This window comes from Leopardus geoffroyi, chromosome D2 (assembly GCF_018350155.1).
Source record: "Leopardus geoffroyi isolate Oge1 chromosome D2, O.geoffroyi_Oge1_pat1.0, whole genome shotgun sequence".
NCBI classification, from domain to species: Eukaryota; Metazoa; Chordata; class Mammalia; order Carnivora; family Felidae; genus Leopardus; species Leopardus geoffroyi.
In genome coordinates, this window is record NC_059334.1 from 58,460,583 (window position 1) to 58,483,288 (window position 22,706).

At 36.4% G+C, this 22,706-nt stretch overlaps 1 protein-coding gene and 1 pseudogene across 2 annotated transcripts in view; both read right to left on the bottom strand.

Moving 5' to 3' along the window:
- HPSE2 (heparanase 2 (inactive)) overlaps positions 1–22,706 on the bottom strand; it is a 671,933-nt gene that overhangs the window by 544,660 nt on the left and 104,567 nt on the right. The window lies entirely within an intron of this gene.
- LOC123576926 lies at positions 11,385–12,665 on the bottom strand (annotated as a pseudogene).

A 22,706-nucleotide genomic window follows, 5' to 3' on the forward strand; every position in this document is an offset into this window, starting at 1 on the left:
ATAGAGTGCAAGTGGGGTAGGGGCAGAGAGAGAGAGGGAGACACAGAATCCAAAGCAGGCTCCAGGCTCTGAGTTGTCAGCACAGAACCCGATGTGGGTGGGGCTTGAACTCACAAACCGTGAGATCATGACTTGAGCCAAAGTCAGACACTTAACCAACTGAGCCACCCAGTCGCCCCTCTTCTGCCCATTTTTAATTGGACTATTTATTTTGGGGGTGTTGAATTTTATAGACATATCACTTGTAAATGTCTTCTTTTTTCCATAGTTGCCTTAGTTTTGTTGATGGTTACCTTTATTGTGCAGAAGATTTTTATTTTGATGAAGTCCCAATAGTTTAATTTTGCTCATTTCCCTTTCCTCGGGAGACATATCTTGTAAGAAGTTCCTGCCATTTAACATCTTCTAAGTCTAAACTTGTTATAAAGCTAACATTTTGAGCTAGACACCAAAGTGCCCATTCTACTTGCATTAATCTCATCTAATCTTAACAACCTTTTGTAGTAGTTACTACTATCATCCTCATTTTACAGATAAGGAAACTGATTCTAAAGAAGTTAAGTAAGTTACCCATGCTCTCTGAAGGTGAGAGTGCTTTTACAGATATTTCAAAGCATCGCACACACCCCCAAATGCTGGCAGTCTATCACATTCATTTCCCTCAACTTGAAGGATTGCATTTATTTTGGCAGTCATTTATTTCTTCCTTGGGCTCCAAGTATACAATAGGGTCCACCTTGCTGAGGTCTGTTTGCCCTTCTAGCAACTTCTATTAAACTGGATCTAAGACATCTCCTATACTGGTCCTTGTATATATGACCCCACATCTGACCCACTAGAAACATCCATGAATTCTTTCCCCCCAAGTACTCTGAGAAGTACAAGCCAATTCCAAAACAGTAGCAATTCTCCTTTGTCCCACCATGAAAGCAACTAAGCCATCTCTCTTTCATCCTCTAGATCTCCTGGAAAGAAGTTAGCTCACTTCATTCTTCCATACCAGTGACAGGAAATCCATATCAAGTGCTTCAGGTAGCCCTCTCTCTTAACCTTAGGTGAAGAGGGAAGCATTCTCCACCCTATTCTTGGGAGATAGGTGGGAAGAAAAATATTCAGAGTACCACTTTCTCCAATAAAGCTTCCTTTAAAAATCCTCCTTAGAGGCGCCTGGGTGGTTCAGTCAGTTAAGCATCCCACTTGAGCTCAGGTCATGATCTCGCAGTTTGTGGGTTCCAGCCCTGCATCGGGCTCTGTGCTGACAGCTTGGAGCCTGGAGCTAGCTTCAGATTCTGTGCCTTCCTCTCTCTCTGCCCCTCTCCCGCTCACTGTCTGTCTCTCTCTCTCTCAAAAGTAAACATTAAAAAAAATCCTCCTCAAATATCTAACAATACATAATTTAATACCCTCCTTATAGATGAGGAGTCTCTAAGATTATGTGAGCAGTTTCCAGGTTTATCCTTCTGCACCTTGGACTGATACTTTGCTTTGGTATGCAACATCTATTGTATATTGATGCTTTAGTAGAAACTTCTAATTTAATGTGTTGCTATAATTCCATACTCTGAAATGTAAAATGTGTAGCTCAATCTCCATATAATTCCAAGAGTCCACAGGCCAGGGCCTCTACTCAACAATCAGATTATGAAGCAACTATAAGAAAGAGGCTGAGAACTCTAGTTCCCAGGATATTTGGCTCTTTCTTTAAATATATTCACTCATTTCCAAAATGCTAGCTGACCAGAGAAAACTTGGTAATTAATCTAGTCAGAAATGAGGCAGAATCCTACAGTCGACATTTGGAAGTTATGTGCCCTGAGTCTTTTTTGGTAGCATTCTATATTCTCCTTACCATTTCTTGCTTTTTTTTTTTTTTTTTTGAGACAGACAGTGCAAGAGCGGCGGCAGGGGGGGTGGGGGGTAGAGGGAGAGAGAGAGAGAATCTTAAGCAAGGTCCACACTCAGCATGGAATCTGATGCAGGGCTCGATTCCACCCCCTGGGATCATGACCTGAGGCAAAATCAAGAGTTAGACACTCAACTGACTGAGCCACCCAGGCACCCTTCCTTACCATTTCTGATGAGAACCTTCCAGAACACCAAGCTCTTTGAGAACTCTTTGTTCTATTCCTACTTCTCATTTCCCAGAACATATTCCATTGTACTTAATCTCTGATGATTCAAAACAAAAATTTTGAAACTATTTAACTTTCTATCACTGGTCATCTGGCAAAGATTTAATAGTAATAAATTTTCTTCAAATCCTTGAAACAATTGGTTTGAAAATGCTTGGCATTAGTTCATAAAATTTGGAATCTCATGGAAATGATTCTCCTGAAAATTCCAACTGCTTATTTATTTTTAAATGGTAATTTTATAATTTATTTGATGACACATTTCTGTGATGAATTAAGCAAATACATGCAGCAGTATGCTGAGAGAAAATTGGGAAGGACTGCTTCCAAACAGAGTAGCCCATTATCATGATGTAGACTCTTCATTTAAAAACAAACAAATGAAATTTCATTTTCTCCACAAACTTTGAAGCCTTAAAAATTTCCAGAGCTCTTGATAAACCATCTTCTCCTGTTCTGTACCTGGTAAGACAGCTGCTCCTTTGCTGTAGTTGCGACTCCATTGTAAAATTCAAGTGAAATCTATCATTTTTGAAGAGAGCAAGAGAGCAAGTCTTAGGCTTCTCAGATGTCTTTACTGGTTGAATATTTAGAAAGGTCAGGACACCAACCAATGTTAGAATACGTAGAACTATTTTATTTAACTTTCTACCCAATATATAAAATAAGCTTTCTCAGCTTCATGATTATTTGTTTTCTCTAATAATGCAGTTGTTGTCAAACACTTCTGAGATCATCCAAAGAGTACATTTTTCAAACTTGAATTAGTAGCCTTTCTTCCAGAATTGTGCTTTGAAGATATATAGAGAGCACTAGAGAAGTCTGATTTGAGAAATGGATGTCAAATTGACCCTTAACAAAATCTGTGAAGTAGGATTTAAAGTAAGATGGAAAACAGAAGGAGATGAGAGCTTTTTATTCCACTGGGAGGCTGGCAAACCATTTCTAAGAGAGAGGGCTCCGAGTCTTATTCAGGGACAACATTAATGGATTTTGAGTTATATTTTCCTAGAATCATTGAGATTCTATTTTTATTTTTCTAATGTTTACTTATTTTTGAAAGAGAGAGAGGGTGTGAGCAGAGAGAGGGAGACACAGAATCTGAAGCAGGCTCCAGGCTCTGAGCTGTCAGCACAGAGCCCAATGCAGGGCTCAAACCCATGAACCATGAGATCATTGCCTGAAGCGATGTTGGACACCCAACTGACTGAGCGACTCAGGCGCCCCTAGAATCATTGAAATTTTAATGGTGAATAGGCTCATTTATTTATTTTTCTGGTATTTGTTAAAAGGTTTGTTTTAGGTGTCATCTGACAGCAGCTTTCACATTATTACTCATTTTTTGGATATCAGATTTCTTTGGGTTAGACTTGGGTATGTTCCAAATTAGATGATCCATAAGGAATAAAGCACAAGGTATATCTTGGTTTGCCCTGTGACCTCACTTCTCTGACAAATCTAAAAAGAGTTGATTTTTCCATTTCTTCAGTTTTTTATTTCTTGTTACAGTGGAGATGTCTAAAGCTACTTACATGCCAGACCAGAAATCAGAAGTCATGATGTTTATTTTTAATTCTAATTGTTGGCAAAATTCCTCTGTATAAAATAGGGATGAATAATAACTCCCTACATGCACACAGGTTTTTATAATTATGCCAGATAACATATGTGAAAGCCCCTAGCATGGTGGCTACTTCAGGGACTTAACCATTTGTTGAGTCTTAATTTGTTGACAGAGAACCACTCCAAATTACAAGGAGGTTGTTTTATAAATATCCATATAGAGGCTGAATGTTTAGAACTTAATAATGTTTAGAACTTTTTTTCCAAAAAGTCTATTCTTACTTAACCCATAGTACAGTAACAGTATTTCACCAAAAACCCCTACAAAGAGAGTTATAATTCTGAGATCACTGAGGACCTGAGAACAGCAGAGGGAAGAACAAGAAAATGGAGGAAGAAAATGGAGGAAAATGATTGTAAAAGTAACAACACATCTTAACCATGTGCCATCATTCCCACTTCCTAAATCATTCTCCCCCTGACCAGTCTGTGACATCCTCCAGGTCTCCTAATTCGCAAATGTTATTTCAATAACACCAATGGTACTTCTCCAAAGTTCAAGATAGAGAACTGATATACTTGAAATAGGTATTTCTAGTGAAAGAGCTTCCTGAGTCTTTTGATGTCCTGGGAGCAGAGTGGGGTACACAGACATGAAGGAAACACGTGCACACACCTGTTTCAAAGATCAAAATTACATTGCTCTAGGGGAAATGAGGGTCTAATCTCAAAATGTACTTTCTCTGAGAATTCATTCTCAGTCATGCCCTCAACTATATATTGGTGGGATCCATTTCATGAATAGATTTGCCAACTTCTGACTTATATCTTTATCATGATGATGATGATGATGATGATGATGATGATGATGATGATTTAAATTCAAGTTAGTTAACATACAGTGGAGTATGGTTTCAGGAGTAGAATTCAGTGATCCAGTGATTCATCACTTAACAATACAACACCTAGTGCTCTTCCCACCAAGTGCTCTCCTTAATGTTCATCACCCATTTAGTCCATCCACCTCCATCCCCTCCAGCAACCCTGTTTGTTCTCTGTATTTAAGAGTCTCTTATGGTTTGCCTCCCTCTCTGTTTTTATCTTATTTTTCCTTAACTTCCCCTATGTTCATCTGTTTTGTTTCTTAAATTCCACATAGGGGTGAAATCATATGAATTTGTCTTTCTCTGACTGACTTATTTCACTTAGCATAATACACTCTAGTTACATCCATGTTGTTGCAAATGGCAAGATTTCGTTCTTTTTTATTGCCATGTAACATTCCTGTGTGTGTCTGTGTGTGTGTATACCACATCTTCGTAACCCACCCATCAGTCAATGGACATTTGAGCTCTTTCTATAGTTTCAACAAACAAATCTGACTTATACCTGGTAGAGAGATGCTACCAGGTTAAAAAAGAAGAATCCAGTCTTGGAAAGCCAAACTCACAATCATTGCATGACTCTGCCAAGGGCCACTCATTCTATTCAACATTCATTCACATTTCTCCAGGTCTGGGATTGGTACAGAGGATGCAATGGTAAACATGGTTCTTGCCTTAGAAGCTCATGGTCTAAGCTAAAGAGAAATATCCTGAGGAAAATTTTATATATGGTCTTATTTAGATCTTGGCCTAGACTTGAACCAATCACTGTGGTAACTTGTTACCACATTTCCACCCTTGAGCTGAGAAAGATGAGGTGTGGATCAGAATGACAGACAAAGAACACAAGTATGAAGACTGAGTGTTCCACGTAAATGACATTACAGTTTCCCAAAGGAAAAGTAGGATGGTAAAAGAAATACTATAATCAGAAAGAATAAAATAGAATATGTTGGGTAATATACCAGAAACCCTTTCGCATGAATTGTACAAATCAGAAAAAAAGACATACGAATTCTATGTGAGGTTTCACAAAGCCACTTATCTGGGAAACTCATCAGGAAAATTATCATTCCCCATTTACTACAACCAAACAAAGGGTAAACAAACATAGTCTTCACGGGAATCTTGTTAAAACAACCACCACCACCACCTGGTGATACAGGTTACTCAGTGATCTGTACTAACAGATCCTCATTTGGCTACTAGTGAGATACAGTGTGCCAATCATTTCCCAGGCCAGTCACAGAAGAGCCATGTAGGCTTGCCACCATGACAAAGTGTCTATTAGCACAACTGTTTTTTTTTTAATGAAACATTGTTCTTATTACTCATGCAACATTGATTCAGTCCAGAGACAGAAAATGAAAGAGCCATATAGAATAATTTACCCAATAATGTATTCAGGGCACTCCCTAGTCTGTGCAGAATGGTGCAGAAACCCTCAGGGCACAAGGTTAGGGCTGGCAAAGAGTCTTGAAATTGAGAAAGGAAATCCAAGAGAGTAAAAAGCCACAGAAGAGGGAACTCTCAAAACTATGAATAAATTCTGAGACTAAAATTATAATTTAGGTGTAAAACCTAAGTATAAACTGACCACTGAACTGTGAGACTCCAAAAAGTCTGTGGAAGAGCAATAGCTGGAAAGCTGAAAAGGCTGAGCAAAGGTTTCAGCCTCTGCCCAGTTCAGAGAGAAAGTGTTTTGAGTTTGAATTCTGCTAAGTTAGAGAAGCTTGATAAACATCTGGACTCTCCAATAAAACTGCAGGAAAGAGTAATGCCAAAGAGTAAAGACTATGTCTCACCCTAAGACTAAAAGAAAAACTAAAACAAACCTGCTCTATCAAAGTGTAAAATGAAGCCTACATTAGTTCCAGGTGACCAAAAAATAACTGAACTGTTTGAATTTTTTTTAATGTTTTTATTTATTTTTGAAGGAGAGAGAGGGACAAAGCATGAGCAGGAGAGGGGCAGTGAAAGAGGGAGACACAGAATCCAAAGCAGGCTCCAGGCTCTGAGCTGTCAGTACAGAGCCCGACACGGGGCTCAAACTCACAAACCACGAGATCATGAGCTGAAGTCGGATGCTTAACTGACTGTGCCACCCAGGCGACCCTGAACTTTTTTTAAAAAAGCATTTTCAAAGAAAGAGAACAACGTCCAGATTCTCTACAGTATCAAACATAATGTCCAGACACAATTGAAAACTTACTAGACACGGAAACAGAAAAATGTGACCCGTAATTAAAAGAAAAAGTAGTCAACAAAAACTCCAAAATAATGCAGATGTTGGAATTAGCAGACTTTCAAAATTTTACTTACTTACTTTACTTACTTCCTTATTTATTTATTTATTTATTTATTTATTTATTTACAGTATAGTCAACATACAGTATTATATTTGTTTCAGGTGTATAATATAGTGATTTAACAATTCTATACAATACTCATTGTACTCTTAATCCCCTTCACCTATTTCATGCATTCCCCACCCACCTACCCTCTGGCAACCACCTGTTTGTTCTCTATGTTTAAGAGCCTATATTTTATTTGTCTCTCTTTTTCTTGTTTTGTTTCTTAAATTCCACATATGAATGAAATTATATGGTATTTGTCTTTCTCTGGCTGACATACCACTTACCATTATACCCTCTAGATCTATCCTTGTTATTGCAAATGACAAGATTTCATTTTTTATGGCTGTGTAATGTTCCATTATATATATATATTCCATACATACATATATATATATATATACACACACACACATATATATGTAAATATTCCATATATATGTATACACACACACACACACACACACACACCACATCATCTTTACCCATTCATCTATCAATGGACACTTGGGTAGCTTCCATATCTTGGCTATAGTAAATAATGCTACAATAAACATACAGGTGCATGTATGTTTTTACATTAGTGTTCTCATACTCTTTGGGTAAAGACCCAGTAGTGGAATTACTGGATCATATGATAATTCTATTTTTAACTTTTTGAGGAACCTCTATACTGTTTGCAGACAAGTACTTTATTTTTTTTTATTTTAATTATTTTAGAGAGAAAGCATGCATGCAAGTGGGGGAGAGGAACAGATGGAGAGAGAGAGAGAATCTCAAACAGGCTCTATGCTCACTCAGCATGAAGCCTGATATGGATGGAGCTCAATCCCATGACCGTGGGATCATGACTTGGGCTGAAACTAAGAGTTGGACATGCAACTGACTGAATCATCCAGACACCCTACAAATAAATACTTTAAAGTTGCTATTATAAATATAATCAAGTCTAGAGGAAAAGATGGTCAAAATGGATGATAAGATGGAACATCTAAGCAGAAAAATAGAAACTATGAAAAAGAACCAAACAAAAACTCTAGAAATGAACACTGCAATACCTGAAATAAAAAATTCAATAGATAGGCTTAGCAAAAGATTAAAGCCATTCCCTCTCTCCCTGAGAAAATCACAAGTTTGAAAAGTTCTTTGGCTGAAGAGAAATGACATTAGATGAAACTTCATACATACAAAGAGAAATAAAGGGAAGTGGACGTGGTAAATACGTAGATAATCTTAACAGATGATATTTTGCATATTATATTAATTTCTTGAAAAAAAACCTGATTGTATATAGTTAACACTACTAAACTATAAACTTAAAAATAACTAAGACGATAAATTTTGTATGTTTTTTACCACAATAAAAAATGACTCACTATTTAATGAAAAACATATGATATTGTATCGTGTGGATTATAATATTCATAGATATAAAATATATAAAACAATATCACAAAGGATGGGGGGTCTAAGTAGAATTATAGTGTTATAAAAATTTTTATTGGAAAAGGTACTATTTTAACTCTAAGTAGAATGTGGCAAGTTAAAGATCAATATTTACTGCAATCTTTAGTGATCTTTAGTACAACTTCCTAAAAATAATATGTAAGTTATATCCAGAAAGTCATTAAAATAATTAAAACAAAACATTAAAAAATTTTATTAACCCAAAAGAAAACATGAAAGGAGAAAAAAAGGAGTGGGAAAAAGGCAGGACAAATAGAAAGCAAATAGCAAAATGGTAGACTTGGATTTCCACTTCCAACTATGTTGAAGTAACTGGTACTAAATCAGCCCTCCTGAAATAAATAACTACAAATCCGAACAAACCATGCGAGGCAACTTTTTCAGGCACATGACTGTAATCCTTGAGAAAAAGGAAACTCATGAGGTGAATCCCATGATCACCCAGCTCCCTAATGATACAATTTCCCAACTACAAAGAAGAGAGCTAGAGCCTGAGTTGGTTGAGGTGATCCCACTGATCTGAGAAGGCAGAAATCAGAGTTCAGCTTGGCTGAAGTAGCTGTAATCTATGAGGCAAGACAACAGAGAAAAGGTGGCTGTACAGAGAAGGCTACAGGAGTCCTTGTGGGAGGTCCTGTATAAGTACCTGAGGACTATATATGGCTATATATGTTCAGAGTTAAGACCATGGAAGTTTACCAGGTAGCAGTTATGATAGAGTTGAGAGGAAAACAGAGATATTAGAGAACAAGCACTGCTAGAGGAAAGAGCATAGTTCTTGGCCCTTTCAGAGTGGAGAGATCCTATTAATACTTTGATAAATCCGAGGCATTCAGCTGAGACAGTAGAAGGTCATACCATAAGAGTAAGGACCAAGCTTTAGTGTAAGACCTACTCTATATCCACCCTAACAAAGTATGAAATCGAGTTTTAATAATATCCACAAGGGAGATGGAGTTTGAAAGTTAAGTCCTGACAAGCTAGAGGAGCTTGAGAAACATCCTGGACTCTCCACAGATCTGAAGAAAGCATAAAACAAAGTCTACAAAAGTTAAGGTGACCAGCCAATAACTGCCTATTAAAATAAAAATCAATACCATTCAGAGAAAGACAGCAGAATACAGACACTCTACACTATTTTTAATCACAATATCAGTATTCATTTAAAAAATCACCATAGTCAAAAATAAATAAACAACCAAAAATTAAAATAAGTTAATAGAAACTAGATCAGAAATGACCCAGATATTGGATTTAGCAAAAGACTTTAATGCACCTATTAGCACCTATTAGCAAAGACTTTAAAGCACCTATTATAAACACATAGAGAATTAAAAGACAATATAGTTTTAATGACTAATAACACATAAGGCACCTTAGTGGAGAAATGGAGAGAGGAAGAGACAGAGAGACAGAGAGAGAGATACCAGGAAGAAATTTTAGAATGGAAATAAAAAATTCACTACAAGGGCTTAAGGGAAAACTGGAAAAGAAAAAGAAATAAACTTAAAGGCATGTTTTTTAAATCCAGTTTAAAGAAGAGAAGAAAGAAATTACTGAAAAAAAATTAATAGAGCCTTCAGGATCTTTAGGACAGTATGAAATGATCTAACATATAACTGAGTCCTAGAGATTGGGGCAGATAAAATATTTGAAGAGAATAGCCCAAAACTTGACAATTTTGATGAAAAGTATTAACTGTAAATCTAAAAACCAGGAGGTTGAAAACTTACATAGTGAATTCTCTGAAGGGAAAACTAAAATTAGAAATAAAAAGTGAGAGATCTAGAAAATCTCCTATTATCGGGAAATTAAATCTTTTCTAAACAGCCAATGGTCAAGGAAAAATCACTAGAGAAATTAAAAATACTTCAAATTAAAAAATTACTTAGCAAAATTTGTGGAACACAAACCAAATAATGCTTAAAGGAGGAATGTAGTTTTAAATTCACACATTAGAGAAAATAGAAAGATTTAATATCAATTATCTAAGTTCCTACCTTAAAAATCTAGAAAAAGAGGAGCAAATTAAATCCAAAGTAAGTCATAAGAAAGGAATAATAAAGATCAGAGTATATATCAGCAAATAGAGAAAATTAACAAAGCCAAAGTTTTTTTAAAGTATTAATAAAAGTAATAAGCACCTAACAATAACAAAGAAAAAAAGAAGAAAATCACAAGTTAACAATATCAAGAATAAGAGAGAGGCATCACTACAGATCCCACAGACATTAAAAGGATACTAATGTAATACTACGAAGAGCTTTATGGTAATAAACTCAACAACTTAAATAAAATGGGCAGAATCTTTTTTTAAAAAAGACTTAAAAATTTATGAAGAAATACAAAATCTGAATAGTCCTATACCTATCAAAGAAATTATAATAAAAATTTTGCATAAATAATATTCCATGTCCACCTGGGTTCACTAGAAATTTCTATCAACCTTTAAGGAAGACTTAATATCAATGTTACACAAACTCAGAAAATAAAAGGGAAAAGAATGTTTCCACTTTATTTTTATAACCCAGCTTAACCCTGACACCAAAATCTGACAAGGACATTACAAAAAAAAGAAACCTACAGACCAATATGCCAAAGACTCAACTGTATTAATTAAGGGGAAAAGACAGTGTTTTCAACAAATGTTGCCAGAATAAATGAATAAACATATGAAAAAAATGAATATTAATATTCCTTGACACAATTATTTTTTTTTCCTTGACACAATTAATTAATGTGAAATGGACCACAGACCTCAACGTAAAAGCAAAACCATAAAATGTCTAGAAGAAAACATGAAAGAAAATTTTTGTGCCCTTGAGAGTTAACAAAGATTTCTTAGATAGAACACCAAGAACACTGACCATAAAAATTTTTTTTGATAAACTGGACTTACCATATTTAGAACTTTCTGCTCTGTAAAACTGACTAAAAGTTAGAAGTTCACTAACAGGAGAAAATGTAAACAGATTGTGGGATAGTCATACAATGAAAAACAACTCAGAATTTTTAAATTATAGTCATTATTTATTTTTTGAAATGGATCAGTTATTTCATTAAGTTCTTGGTAAGAACTTCAGAACACCAATTTGTGAGGATAAATTCCATTTGTGAGAGAAAACACAGAGCAGAAGTGGCTCTGAGGCTGAGAAACAGCTTTGATTTTTGGCAGAATTTGTGAATCCACAGCTTTCTGGTCAACCTTGCACTGCTCTGTAATCTCATATTTCTCCTTCTCTGTGTCAAAGATCTCACCTTCCTGGTGTCTGGGTTTGCATAGCTTCTTACTCTTGAAGTAATAAGCACCAGTGAGATGTTTTGGGATTTTTGCACTACTGATATCAATTTTCGTGTAGGTGGCAATGACAAATTGGTGTGTTCTATGCAGAGGAACTCAACTAAGGGACATAGAGATCTGGTCACAAACAGCAAGCCACTGTTCAGTTGCTTCAGGAAAATCACCCTCTTGCCTCTGTGGCACCCAGTGAGGATGATCAAAATGGTCCCAGAAATGATGCTATCTCACAGTTTTCTCACATGCTGAAAGGTCTTTTGCTTGGCTCAACAGCTTTTGAGGCACATCTTCAGTAGGAAAATACCTAGACATTCTGCAAAGTTTAACCATTCAAGTATCACCATTCTTGTCACCACCAACTAGTTTTTTGACTATAGCAAGAACCTTCTCCTTCTGTTTCTTTTCAACCCTGGATTTAGCTGCTGAATACTTCCTCTTGTACGTGGCCTTTTTGGAATATATAGCTGATGGGGAGTATTCACCAATTCCTCTGACTACGTCAGAGTTTCAGCTAGAATGGGGCCTCCCCTTCTTGGGCATTTTAGCCCTGAGATTACCCTTCTTAACCTTGCCACCAGGATCAGCTTTCTTGGCTTCAAGTTTCTTCTCCTTACTATCAGGCTTCTTGGCTTTTTCATCCACCATCTTGCAAGATGGGAAAGAATAAAAAAAAAAATTTAATGAACTACTGATAACACATAACTAAGATGAGCACTGGAATCATTATGCTAAACTTAAAAAGCTAGACACAAAACAATATATATGAAGTTTAAGAACAGGCAAAATTATCTATGGTGATAGAAATCTGAACAGTAGTTGCTTTGTAAGATGTGATGGACCAGAAAGGGACCTATTGTAAGGGACTTTCTGGATGATGGAAATGTTCTAGATCATGTTTAAGGTGATGGTTACATAGATGCATACTTTTATCAAAAGCAATCAAACTGTACACTTCAGATATTTGCAATTTTATGACATATAAATTTTATTCACATTTTAAAGTAACAATATGGGGGGGGGGAGGAATTTTAGTTCCTACCAAAAGGCACCTAGATTTCAAAAGGCACCAAGTACCAAGTAAAATATAACTCAAATGACCCATACACCTTACATGAATCCAATTATAGACTCTTAACACAGCTAAAATGAAAGGTTTCAAAGTTTACTCACCTAATATTCTACAGATTAGAAAAGGCATACTCACTACAAAAAGACACAAGAACAGCAGGTAGCAACAGCATGGAGTGTCATCTGTTACCTGCTTCTTCACCTCCCCATAGCGTTCAACTTCTAAGGAAAATCCACCTGAACCCTCTGGAGACCAAAAGATGCCTATAAGCTTTCAGGCCTTGCCACCATAAGCTAGAAATAACTCCAGACAAAACTTATCATCAAAACAATAGCCAGGGCCAACCCAAAAACAATCAGTTCTTTGGTAGCCCTATCAAGGTCATTCAAGTCAGTGAGACTAACCTTTCTCAACATTAACCCAGGATTCTAATCAAGCTGACATGGAGATGAACTTATTTTGTCCAGCTGGCTACAAAAACACATGCATGAAATCTTTCTTGCTCACCCTCATGCTAGCCTTTCCCTCTCCTCTTCCTGTTTCTTTTCTTTTTCACACATGCACAAACAGTCACGTCGTCATATGAGACAAGTGAACACTGAATCTTATGGGTAAAAAACAGATGTTTTCCAATTATCCTTCACAAAACCATATTTTATATCGGGTTCTTCTATGGATTTATAGCCAATGAAGAGATGTTACTACATTAGCTCATGGAGGGGGATGATAAAAACTGGAAAGGAAGAGTCAGACAAGGCAAAGAGAAGCTATCCAGAAGGCTGCAATTGGAGAAGCATGACAAATGGGCAGCACAGTTTTAGAGGGTTCCGGCAGAAAGGCAGATTGCCTGACTGGGAGAGATTCTCCACAGCTGGAGCATCGCACACACCATCTGGAATTTTTTAAATCTGCTTTCCCCAGGTGATCTGATTCTCAGAGTGCCAGTGGAGATGAGAAAAGAAGTAATTGTATAGTTCAGAACAGCTCCAAATGCTCCCCAAATTAGTTAATGAAATCTTGTTTGAATCAGTTTCAGCTTCTCCTCCAAATTGAGCCTCTAGTTTTGTGTTGTTGTTTCCTCAAAAAAAAAAAAAAATTGAATGGTAGGAGTTTAACCCCTAAAGGTTTTCTGTACAGTGGAACAAAACAGGATTCCCAGCACAATGGGCAAAAATGGTGCTTCAACTGTCAGGTCTGGCCCAAATTTCTCAATACAGGCCAACAAAGCTTCATTTTCAGTCTCACTCCTCTTGACTGGTCTTAGCACTACTTTTAGCTGTTGCCAAATGGAGAGCATACATACTGAGGTCCCCAGTTTTCTTCCCCAGATGGTCTAAACTTCAGAATTAAAATAAAGGAAAATGCAATTTTAAAAATTAAGAGCAACCACAAACTAAACTGTCATAAAAATGAAAGACCTTCATTTTCTTTTTCTCACAATATATATGTCCCTGTGAATGTGGAGGTGGGGAACAGTGGGGGAGTATATGCAAGAGAAAAAGTGATAGAGCTTACTGGGGAATAGGAGGGGTCAGGGAAGGAATAAAAAAGTAGCAGGAAAGGAATTCTGCCTCTATCCTCTATCCTCATTTCTGTCTCCAGTTGACTTTTTTTTTTTTTTTTTTTTTTTTGGTCTCTTATCTTGTACCAAAAGTATAAAGCGAACTTTTTCTACAAATGGCCAGATAGCAACTTGGCAACTATTTTATTTTAGGCTTTATGGGCCATGCGGGTTGGGTCACAAATACTCAACTCTGCCATTCTAGCAAAAAAAACAACCATAGACAATATATAAATGAACGAACATGGCTTTGTTCCAATTATTGGATAATGAAATTTAGATTTCAAATACATCTCATATGTCATGAAATATTATTATTGTGGTTTTTAAGAACCACTTAAAATGTAAAAACCATTCTTTGCTCAAAACTCATGCTCAAAAACAGCAGGCCATATTTGGCCCATGGGCCACAGTTTGCCAATCCCTGTATAATACCAATGAACAACACCTCTAATAAAGGTTCAGTTCCAGAACTACACAATAACCACAGCAGGAGTCTCACATAATTCCTTACTCAGGAAAAACTCAGAGTAGAGTTTTTCAAACTTGAAGTGTTCCATTATACCATGAGGAACTGTGGCGAACTTTTCATTCTCAGGATCACAGACGTCTAGAGGTGTAAATACATGTGTGTTAAAATAAATTCCTTCCCACTTTTAAACTTACAAAATTGTCCTACTTCATCTATTCTTTTTATGGATCTTCTTCACTCTTGTTGGCAAGAAAGGGTAGACTCTTGATGATCATAAACGTTTTCAAGTATCTACTAGTACTTTACTTTGGTGATGATATAGATTAATATAGACAGCAGTACATTTCTTTTCTCTTTCTACCCCTGCCTTTTTTTTAAATGAAAACACTAATATGTCCACCAAACAAATTAGCATCTCTATGTTAGCAGACTATTTGCTGGGAACAACAAACTCATATGTCATTTTCAAAGAGGAAAAAGAACTGGGTGCAAAAAGCAAGACCAGCTTATAACTTGTAAGTTTGGGCACGGAACTTTTCACAACAGTTTTCACTAAAGGGACCATTCCTACACAAAGGTACCAAGCCAGGAGCTGGTGCTACAGATATGGTCCTGCCCTCAAAAAACTTACAGTCTAGTTGTAGAGACATAAGAGGCCCAAAGAAGAGTAATATAATAACCACAAACACTTTAAATATTTTAATATATATTAAAATGTACAGCAATATAGAATCCCACACAGATATACTAAAAATGAAAGCTTAGAGAAATTGTATGAGAAAAATTCCAACTCAAAAACATGTTGGAAATATTTTTCCTGACTAGCAAAAACAAAATTAGAAAAATACCCCAAAATAATAAAGTGTATGTCCCTTACCTACTCCCCCCAAAAAAACCTACGGATAATAAATAAGGATCATCTTAAGAGAAAAAGAAGACACTTACTACAACTATAGTAAAGCATAAGAAATAGAGCACAAAAGATATACTAAAATGATAATATGGACATAAATAAATGTCCTTGTGGCATATATTGGGAGATATATTCTTATGTTTAAAGTCAACAGTGAATTTAGAAGTTTGAGCTAGTAGTGTTAAAATTCTACAGAAAATGCAAACATGTGGTAGAAATGCAAACTGGTATAGCCACTGTGGAAAACAGCATGGAGGTTTCTCAAAAAGTTAAAAATAGAACTACCCGACGATCCAGTACTTGCACTATTGAGTATTTACCCCCAAAATACAAAAACACTAATTCAAAGGGATACATGCATTTCTACTTTTACAGCAGTATTATTTACAATAGCCAAATTATGGAAACAGCCCAAGTGTTCACTGATACATAAATGGATAAAGAAGATGTGGTATTATATATAGTGGAATATTGCTCAGCTACTAAAAAAATGAAATCTTGTCATTTGCAACAACATGGACAAATTAAAGAGTTTCATGCTAAGCTAAATAAGTCAGTCAGAGAAAGACAAATACCATATGATTTCACTCATACATGGAATTTAAGAAAGAAAACAAATGAGCAAAGGGGAAAAAAGAGGGACAGACAAACCAAGAAACAGACTCTTTTTTTTCAATATTCACTGTTTATTTTGTTAGAAGTATTTATAGTGGATCTCACTTAATTTAATAGACGTTGAAACACCTACTTATTTTGTGAGATCCTTTGGTTATAAATTTGTAATCCTCCTTGTGGTGGTTGTGTGTGAAAAAGACTCTTAACTATAGAGAACAAACTGATGGTTACCAGAGAGGAAGTGAGAGAGAGATGGGTGAAATAGGTGATGGGGATTAAAGAATACACTTATCATGAAAAAAATAAAATAGAATAAAATAAAATAAAATAAAATAAAATTATTTTATGGATGTACAAACCATGTTGAAATATATGTAGAGAACTGTTTAAAGAAGCAAACAATAAAGATGTTTCTGAAAGTGGGGGAAAAAAAAGAAAGAAAGAAAATGCCAACATGGACAACAGCAAAGAACTCAAGGAAACTAAGTATCTGGTGACAGGTACACATGACAAATAATCCAGGAACTCAGAGAAGGCTGAGGACTGGAGCAGTGATTTACAGAATACAGTTACACAGAGAGCCCTTCAGAAAAGAAACCCAGATGTTGAGAGGAAGGGGTGGCACACCACAGACAGTGATGATGGGAGTGAACTTGGGCAGGAAAGAAAGCTGCCTGCCCCACAGCAAAAGGAGTCAATCCATTGGAAAATAATGCAAAACAAACAAACAAAATAACGCCAGACCCAGACAGCAGGGGAAAACCAAACCTCAAGATAATCTAACATCTCTTCTATATAATCTACCTGTGACAATAATCAATGAGCATTTGAATCATAAAGTTATTTTGAGATTATCTAATCCTATGCATTAGTTTTATAGATAAATCTTCAACCCAGAAGGGAACTATCTTACACAAGGTCACATAATGAGTTGGTGACAGGTATAGACTTAGTCTGGACTCCCAGATAGTCCAATATGCTGTCCACTGCACTACACTGCCTCCATACCAAGTCCTCAAGTGAGGTGTCCATTCTGTTACTCTCTCAGGACTTTCTTGCAAGTTGCTTTCAGTATTTGAATTTACAACTGTAGGCCTGTAAATTCAATGCTTAGGAGAATAAAAGTAACTGGGTTTTATTGTTGTTTGTTTTTTATCATTATAGCCTTTCCATTACTGATTATATAGCCTTGAGCAAGTTACTTTACCCTCTAAACTTCAGGTTTTACATCTAGAAGATAATAGTGCCTCACACAAAGGACTATGGTAAAGATTAAGTAACATTTTACATATAAAGCATGTAGTATATGTCCCAGAATATAATAAACAAGTGTTTGCTACTGTTAAAGAAAATACTCTCTCTCTTATTTATGCCCATGAGAAGCAGCACAGCCTAGTGGTTAGGACAGCAAAGAGCATAGACTCTAGATGCCCCTGCTATACCACTTCCTAACTGTGTGAGCTTGGGCAAATTACTTAAACTCTCTGTGTCTCACATTCCCTATCTTTAAATAGGGTTGTTGTAAGGATTAAGTGGGATATTGTATGCAAACAATATCTTAAAAAAATAGAAATGCTTTAATAGGAGCATTTGTTAATTGAAAAATTTAACCTATAGAAACTTGCATCTGCTGAGAAGTACAAGAGAAAATTTTGGCTTTTCCCCATGGTTAGGTATGAGATAGTGACAATATATGCTTATAATAAGCTTGTGGTGGTCTTGGAGGGGGAGAGGAGAATGGGCCACCAAAATCCCTATCAGGATGTTTTCTGTGCATAATTAAACTGCCTGTAACTTGTTCTTTCCAGTCAAAGAGAAGAATGAAATGTACCACCCTTCCAACCTACCCCTACTTTCTCACAGATATTTGGTATGTAGTAGCTGAATTTTCTCATTAAACATTTTGAGGGCATTTTTATTTTTACTTTTTTATGTTTATTTATTTTTGAGAGAAAGAGACAGACAGACAGACAGAATGTGAGTGGGAGAAGGGCAAAGAGAGAGAGACACACACACACACACACACACACACACACACACACAGAATCCAAAGCAGGCTCCAGGCTCTGAGCTGTCAGCAAAGAGTCTGATGCGGGGCTCAAACTCATGAACCGTGAGATCATGACCTGAGCTGAAGTCAGATACTTAACCAACTGAGCCACTCAGGTGCCCCTTGAGGGAATTTTTAAATAAAGTTTTTTCTGCTGCATCTTCCCCAACTCTCCATGTCTCTGTTATCCACAGGTACAAAGGCCTAGGAGCCCAGTATCAGCACGATGGCCTTCAACTAAAGCCAAAATCCTAAATCTGGAACTGGGAGATCCACTGAGATTACAGCCAGTAATCTGTCCATAGGCATAGCCAATGGTCAGAGCCAGCAGTCATGAAGTAAGCAAAATTAATATCCAAGACCTAAGCCAAGAGCCATAAAACAAAGTTGGCAGGGAGAGGCGAGGAAGGGAAATGGGTGTCAAAGCTAAGCCAAAGGAGTTACAAACACTTCATATTACCAGAACCACCTAGAGTCCATTGCAAACTGTTACTGCTGCTTTAGGCACAGTCTCCTTAAAGACCACTAACCAATGGCTGAGCCATAAGGAACAGTCAGTTTGGAAGGGAACATTCTTAGTTCTGTGGCTCCTTAGTCAATTCTCCTATTTTCTAGTTTCCCTTATCATGGTGTGCTATTTCTAGCAATGTAGGCTTAGATGTGAATCTCTTCCTTCTTGGGCCAGTAATTTAAGCTCTGTGAACCTCAGCTAGCTCATCTGTACAATGATAATAGTAATTTTTATCTTCATAGATTTGGTTTAAAGATTGCATGAGAATACATGTGAAAATCTTGAAGATTTGACAAAATACAAGTGAAGGTTTTGTAAGACACACTATAAACAAAGTTAAAAGATAAATGTTAATATCCCTAATAATTCAAAAACTTCTACAAATCAGGATGAAAAATATAAATAACATACACAGAAAAAATGGCAAGGAATTAAAAGGTAATTCACAGAAAAAATACAATTTGCTCAACCACACTGGGGATCAGGGCACTGCAAACTAAAGAGGGAGGTACCACTTTTCAGTTTGGCAAGAATTAAAGGGACTAATAATACCCATGTTGGCAAGGATATGGGCAAAAGGATACTCCTATAACACAGTTGGAGGAAATAGAAAGCTTTTAGGTAGGCAATTTGCCTGTAACATTTAAAACATGACTTTTTATTCCATCCATTCTACTGCTAGTAAACTATCAATCAGAAATACTATCATAAATTCATAAAAATATATGTACGGGATATGCATTAAAATAACTAAGTTGCATATATATGTGTGCCTATATATAGATATTTTATACTTATACTGGCTAAAAAGAAAACCACAGGTCCAAAATGGCATCAGTTAGGTTATCATAAAACCACAGCTTAATACCTAATCTAGTTGCAGTTTCAACATCCTCCAGAAATTTGTCTTTTTTTAATTTTTTAAAAATATTTATTTTTGAGAGACAGAGACAGAGCACGAGCAGGGGAAGGGCAGAGAGAGAGGGAGACACAGAATCCGAAGCAAGATCCAGGCTCTGAGCTGTCAGTACAGAGCCCAATGTGGGGCTCGAAGCCACAAACTCTAAGATCATGACCTGAGCCAAAGTCAGACACTTAACCGACTGAGCCACCCAGGCACCACCCCCCCCCCCCCTCACCGAAATGTAAGTCTTAACAGGTCAGTCAGAATTTTTCTGATCAGTGCCAATGAGGTTATTTGACCACCTACTTTCCCCTCTAAGGGAAAGTGACCTTGCCTGGAACAATCCTTTTCATTTGCTAATAACTTTCTTACCCCACCCTCATTTCTATAAAAATTTTTCATTTTGTGCAACTCTTGGAGCTCCCCTCTACTTGCTAGATGGGATGCTGCCGATTCTTGAATCATTTAATAAAACCATAGGATCTTCGAATTTACTCACCTGAATTTTGTTTTTTAACATAATGTTACTATAAATGTTACATACACACACATAAATATGTTTATATGTGAAGAGAAAAGGTCTGGAAGCTTATACAGCTGTTAATGGTATCAATTCCAGGGAAGTGGGGTTGGAGAACATGGGGAGGAGGGGCCTTATATTTTATATACATTTATAATGTATTAAATATGTACATAGCATAGAATTTTCTCCAATAGAATGAAATTCTTTCATAATCTTTAAAGAAAAAAAAGAAAATGTTTTGCAGATTATAAAGCAAAGCACAGGTGTTATTTTTCTTTTTTTTTTTAATTTTTTTAATTACATTTATTTATTTTTGAGAGACAGAGTGAGACAGAGTGCAAGCAGGGGAGGGGCAGAGAGAGAAGGAGACCACAGAATCCAAAGCAGACTCCAGGCTCTGAGCAAGCATTCACCACAGAGCCCAACGTGGGGCTCGAACCCACGACCCATGAGATCATGACTTGAGCTGAAGTCAAACACTTAACCAACTGAGCCACCCAGGTGCCCCAGGGTGTTATTTTTCTTAAATATACCTTATCAACCAAAAGAAATTTAGGATGATATACAGATGTGAAGTGTTATTCTTTATTACCAGAATTTCTTACTTAAAATTATTTTTAAGTCAAGAAAAAAAACAATTGTGTCAAGTCTTCCATATACATAAAAATACAGTAATTCTAGGTTTAAGGTATAGAATTATAGCTCTAGAAAATTTCCTTGTAAACTTTATCAAGTCTAGTTACCCTTTTTAACTGTTATTCTCATGCTTAAAGCATATTATAGACATTAATACTATTCTTAAGACATGACACCATCACTTGTCCTCTGAAGTAATTACCCCAAACTAAAATTTCCTTCTTTTTATATCTTCCCCTTTTCTCAGTTTATTAAATCATTCTAAATTTGAACATATTTCTCTCAGGTACAACAAGATCACCAGCTCAATTTTGTGAGATAAGCAAATTAGACACAATTGCTTTCCATTTCATCATTCAAGGTAACATAAAAATGTTACAAGTTCATCAAAAAACAAGAATTCCAATAAACCATGTTAAGTTCAGAGGCAAATAGAGCTTTTTTTTTTTTTTTTTTTTTTTTTTTTTTTTTGCCCTTTTCTGTTCCTGGTTCTCCTTTAGTACTGCCTCCCAAATTATCCCAAGCACCCTCCCAACAAAGCCTGCTTTCTGGAAAGGATCTGAAAAGTAAATTCATGAGTAAAAAACATACAAATAAATAAAGCTATAACTGTTCAATTTCAGAAATCGATTTTTAAAATTACACATGAGTACCCAATATTGCCAGGTACTATATATGATATGAACCAAATTGATGGGCCCTACCCCTCAGAAAACACGGAAGAACAGATAAATAAACAAGTAGTTAGACTAAAGTGTGGTTTGCTATGATAGAGTTAAGACACAGTGTTATAAGAGGGAAGGTCTAACCAAGTGCAAAGGGTCAGAGAATTCTAGAAGAAATATCTAAGCCAAGGAGTAAAGAGTGAACATCAACTAGACAAAGGTACATGGGAAGAAGAATGAAGGCATGAAGAATGCCTTCCTGACATTTCTGAAATCACATCACCCCAATTCATCCAAAATATATGTCTGACTCTGATGAGCAGTAAAGTGGGAACAAAATTCAAACCTTCTAACTTCCAGTTCCTTTCATCATTTGGAATACTCTATCCCTTGCATCCTCTCCTCTCTTCAGCTTCAAGTGGTCATGGAAAACAACTGAACTGGTAAAAAGAGAAGTCACAGAAGATCACAAATGCAGAGCACAAAGAGAATAGGTATAGGCAGGCAGCTGGGGAAATGGTTTTGTAAGACTTTCTCTGAAGGACAAATGTTTAGGACAAAACAAAATTCTCAGCAACGGTGTATATGCCCCTAAAGACTGTAGTTTTGATAGGGCAGTAAATATTCAACCCAATGTCCAAACAGAACAAATATCTGGATAGTCTCTGCCAAACCAAGATTAAAAATTTCTGAAATAAAGGGGCACCCGGGTGGCTCAGTTGGTTAAGCATCTGACTTCAGCTCAGGTCATGATCTCGTGGTCCACGAGTTCGAGCCCCATGTCAGGCTCTGTGCTGACAGCTCAGAGCCTGGAGCCTGCTTCGGATTCTGTGTCTCCCTTTCACTCTGCCCCTCCTCTGTTCATTCTCATTCTCTCTCTCTCTCTCTCTCTTTCTTTCTTTCTCTCTCTCAAAAATAAACATTAAAAAAATTTAAAAAAACCTCTGAAATAAAAAATAACCAGTAATAAATTTATCCATTTTCAGCTAAGCAATATTTAGAGGGGAATTTATAACCTCAAATGTCTCTGCTAGGAAAAAAAAATCTCAAATCAATAACCCGAGCTCCCACCTTAGAACCTAGGAAGCG